Below are 5,549 nucleotides of genomic sequence, written 5' to 3' on the forward strand. Positions count from 1 at the left end.
ATGGCAAACCAATCCGATCAACCAAATCAACCAATTGGTAAACATCTTTGTTCAACCAAACTAACTAGGTTAAAATAGTAAGGCAATACCAAAAAGGAAACTTGTATTGAAATCTCTCCCTCTATCAGCAACTTCCATCTTCTGAGTAGGTTACAAAATTCTTTCTTATAACTCCCTCTTACTATATCTCCCTCTTTGACAATAATCTCCTAATTATAAAACTATTTTGATTAGTAAACTCTCCCTCAACATTTATGCTGGCTTGAACTGGCTTGATTAGAAGAATATCTCCCTCTTTGACAACAATGCCAAAGACTTGTCCTCTTTAACATGATAGATATAAACTTTTTAGTTTCTTCAGCTTCTCCCTCTATCACCTTGCTTATGACTGATTTGAAGGTTTAGCTCTTTGATTACTTTAGGTAGCTCCTAAAGTAAGATCCTCTGCATTAATGTGTAAACTATGAATATCAACTTGTTTGATGTAGGACACTCCTCTTGTTACTTAGATAGCCTTTGATAAGGGTATCACCCCTAGTTTAGCTCTTAGATACTCATGAGCATCCTTAGGTAATTCTTTTGTGAAGATATCATCAATTTGTTCCTTTGTGTTGACATATTCAATCTTCACCTCTTTATCTTGAACTAAATCTCTCAAGTAATGATACTTGATTGAAATGTGCTTTGTCTTTGTGTGTATCACTAGATTCTTTGATATATTGATAGCACTAGTATTATCACAATAAAGTATCACTGGTCCTATGATTTCTTCCTTCATACCTTTGAGTAGCTATTTGATCCATACAATGTTTGTGCAATTTATAGTAGTAGCAACATATTTAGCTTCAACAATAGATTGTGAAGTACAATTTTGCTTCTTGCTAGTCCATATAATTAGTCTTTTTCCTAAGAAAAATGCTCCTTAACTAGTGCTCTTTCTGTCATCAATGTTTCCAGCCCAATTGGCATTAGTGTAGGCTCTCAATTTAAATTTTTTATTCTTCTTGTAGTATAGACCAAATTATTCTATTCCTTTTAGATATTTCATTATTCTCTTCACAGCCATTAAATGATTCTCCTTGGGATTAGCAAAGAATCTTGCAAGTATCCTTATAGATAATGCAATATTAGGTCTACTATGTACTACATAATACAATTTTTCAATCATAGGCTTGTACAATGTTTGATTCACCTTAGCTGAATCATCATTCATTGACAACTTAAGTCCTACCACCATAGGTGTACTTGCTAGTTTAGTATCCTTCAATCCAAAAAAAATTAGTATTTCCTTGACATATTTTGATTGAGTGATGTATATACCATATTTCATCTGATATACTTGCAAACCAACAAAAAATTTGATCTCTCCAAATATAGACATTTCAAATTCTTGCTTCATTTGATTTACAAAATCCTTGCATAAAGCATCTTGACCTCTAAATATGATATCATCAACAAAAATTTCAGATAACAAAATACCTTTTCATTTCTCTATCTTCATGTATAGATTGTTGTTATTATCAGTCCTTTCAAATCTAATCTTCATAAGATAATTATGAAGTCTCTCATACCACGCTCTTGGTGCTTGTTTCAAACCATATAGAGCTTTGTGTAGTCTACATACCATTTTCTTATTGTTAACGTCAACAAAATCTTCTGGCTATTCTATTTAAACTTCTTCCTCTAATATACCATTCAAAAATGTAGATTTAACATCTATTTGATAAATTTTGAAACCTTTGTATGCAGAATAAGTAAGTAGAGTTCTTAGTCCTTCCAATCTAGTAGCAAGGGAAAATGTTTCTCCATGGTAAATTCCTTCTTCTTGTGCATATCCCTTGCAAACTAATCTTGCTTTGTTCCTTATGACTTCACCATTTTTATCTAACTTGTTTCTAAATACCCACTTGGTACCAATCACATTTTTGTCTTCTGGTCTAGGAACTAGACTCCCTATTTTGTTCTTCTTTATTTGTTCAATCTCTTCTTCCATGGCTTTACTCCTGTCAACATCTTCTAATTCATATCTCACTAATTTGGGTTCTTTCATGCTCAATAAACATGTATCACTTCTCAATCTATTTCTTGTCATTGGTCTAGCATCTTTATCTCCAATTATTTGAGCAATAAGATGATGTCTTTTGACATACTTGGACAATCTTGGTTCAACTCTTGTTTCTTCATTTTGTCTTTCAATTGTAGAATTACTGTGTATATCTCTGTCAGGTATCTCAACATCTCTTTCATGTACACTAATCTCATAATTAGAATGTGCATCCACTTCATTCTATAACTCAACATCTAAATGTAGCTTGGTTACTAAATGCAACCTGACATTCATAGGGTGTGGCTCGACATTCACTGGAATTTGCTGTTGATTTGTAACTTGATTTGCAACATCTTCTTTAGTAGGCATACCTTCATAAAAGTATACAAATGATTTGTATTATTCTAATTCTTTCATAGGTTTAGCCTCATACACTTTTGTATATTCATCAAAGTTCACATTTTCACTTTCCACAATTTTGTTAGTGTTAGTATTCAAACACTTATAAGCTTTACTTCTTATGGAGTATCCTAAGAATATACCTTCTTCACTTTTTTCATCAAGCTTTCCATTCCTAACATCTTTAAGAATGTAACACTTACTTCCAAATACCTTAAAGTATTTTACATTGGGTGAGTGTCCATACCATAGTTCAAAAGGTGTTGAATGAGTACCTTTCTTGATTTGCACATGGTTCAAGGTATAGATAACTATACTTATAGCTTCTCTCTAGTATTTCAAAGCAACATTCTTCTCCATCATGAGTGTTCTAGCATAGTCCTTTATAGGTCTGTTCCTCCTTTTAGCTATTCCATTTTGTGGGGGTGTTCTAGGGACATATGTCTGTCTTTTGATTCCTCTGTCATTATAGAACATCTCAAACTCATTTGATGTGAATTCTTCTCCTTTGTTAGATCTCAAACACTTTAGACTTTTACCTATTTCCTTTTCAACTCTTGCTAAGTACCACTTAAACATTTGTAAAGCATCAAATTTGTATTTTAGAAACACAACTATCATCATCCTAGAATATTCATCAACAAATAGCATAATGTACTTATCTCCTTTGTAGATTTTCACATCAATTGGTCCACACAATTCAATATGAAAAATCTCTAGTATTTCTATAGAGGTATAAGATTTACTCTTAAATCTTGACTTTGTCATTTTGCCTAATTGACATTGTTTGCACATTACATTATCAAGCTTCTTCAACTTAGGAAAACCTCTAACTTTCATCATGTTACTGACACTAACTAGGTTATCAAAATTAACATGACATAACCTCTTGTGTCATAGCCATACATCGTCAAATTTTACAACAAGACAAGTAGCATCCTCTATGTCAAGGCACAATAGATTACTTCTAGTTTGATCACCCTTTCAATTTCCCATTTGTATCATATATCTTAGCAATCTTGTTTTCAAACTCAACCTTACATCCCAAATTATTTCATTGTAACACACTCAACACAATATAGTTAAGTCCTTCAACATAGTAAGAATTATCACATAAAATCTTATCTATGAGTTTGATAGAACCTTTTCTTTTTATCAAACATGGTGCATCATTACCAAACCTTACTTTATTTCTATTATAACAATTTAGGGTAATGAACTTACTTTTGTCTCCAGTCATGTGATGTGAACATCCACTATCAATGATCCATCTATCATTCTTGTACACACAAGTTACAAGTGCATTTGCTTCATCTTCATCAGATTCATCCTTCATTGCAACATATACTACTTCATCATCATGTTCATTAGAATCATCCTTTGTTTCCTCTTCAACAATGTAGCAAGACTTCTTGCCTTCATCTTTGTAGTCTTTGCTATCTTCATCTCTTCTACTCTTATACTTGTTACCACCTCTATAGTTCTTTTTCTCTAGACATCTAGCAGCAATATGACCAACCTCATTGCAATTGAAATAAATGATAGGTAACTTACCTTTGAACTTGCCTTTACCTTTGTGGAATCTTCTTGCCAATAGTGTTTCAAGTTGTTCAACATCCTCCTCATCTGTATCACTATCACTGAATACACATTTCTTCTTCTTCTTCTTCTCATAAGGTTCCTTCAATGACACCTTAGCTTTGAAAGAAAATTCAATCTTTTTAGGTTTGTAATTATCAAAGTTAGATAGCTCAAAAGTAGTTAGTCTACCTACTAGACCTTCAAATGATAGCTTATTCCCTGGAATACATCTCAATTTTTGAATTGAAAAGACTCTAATAGAATATATATAGGTAATAGTGTTCTCAAAAATTTTCTTAAAACAATATCATCATCTAGTTGTCTATTTCTTCCTCTTATTGCATTAACTACTTCTTTTATCCTTGCAACATATTGAGCAATAGTTTCACCTTCTTCCATTCTCGTATCATCAGACTTACCTCTGAGACTTTTAGCTTTGGTTATAAGAACATTGGTGTCTCCTCCATAGATGGCAGCTAGGGTATCCCACATTTTCTTTGCATTGTCAAGACCTTTAATATCATCAAAATTGACATAACTTAGGGCAGAGGCAATCTCCAACATTACCTAGTTGTGTTCTTTCTTCCTTTTCATATCTTTAGCAATTGAGGGACCAAAAAAATCAACATGTTCCACAAAAATGGTAGATTGTGCATGATCTCCAAGTCCTCCAAGGTGTAGCTTCATCAAACTTTTCCATGCAGGAAAGTTATCTCTATTGAGGTTGGGTACTTCTCTTTTTGACATCTTGATTTTTATGCTTCTAGTACTTTTAAATTAGTCCTCTCAAGCAGATGGCTCTGATATCAATTGTTGGAATACTTTAGAATAACTGAGAGGGAGGGGGGTGAATTAGTTATCCAAGGTCCAAATGTACAAATAATTTTTTTCATAGCTTAATGAACCCATAAAACATTTATACTCATGTATGCATCCATAAGATTATGTAATCACTAAAAACTTGTAGGTTACTGTCAAATCAACTTGTAGAAATGTAAAGCATGAAACATAACATATTCATCAACACACTTGGCACAATGATTTATGTGGAATCCCAACTTGGGAAAAACCATCAGTAACATGCTACTCTTTTCACTCTTCTGAAGTGATGCCCTGTGAAAGGCCAACCCTGTTAAAGTTTACAATACAAACTATTAAATGTAACCTTGTTAAAGGATTTCAATCTATTAGGATTAAACCATAGATAGAAATAAAAAATACATGCAAATATAACTAATATCAAAAAATAATAGATCACATAGAAAAGAACACAAGAGACCAAGATTTAACATGGTTCACCCAATCCTTGGGCTACATCCACCAAACAACAAGTCCAATATTTTTTATGATCTAGTAATTACAACCTGATTACAATCTGTAATTCCTTATAGCTCAATACCGCTACAAGAACCAATTTTGCATCACAACTATGAAACAATCCCTAACCCTAAGCTCTTTTTATACAAGTATTTTTACCACTTTAGGGTTATAATTAATAATTACATGTCGGCCCAAAATCCCT

The sequence above is a fragment of the Cupressus sempervirens genome, chromosome 1 (assembly GCF_028749045.1).
Source record: "Cupressus sempervirens isolate cs-2001-9-10 chromosome 1, ASM2874904v1, whole genome shotgun sequence".
Classification (NCBI taxonomy): Eukaryota; Viridiplantae; Streptophyta; class Pinopsida; order Cupressales; family Cupressaceae; genus Cupressus; species Cupressus sempervirens.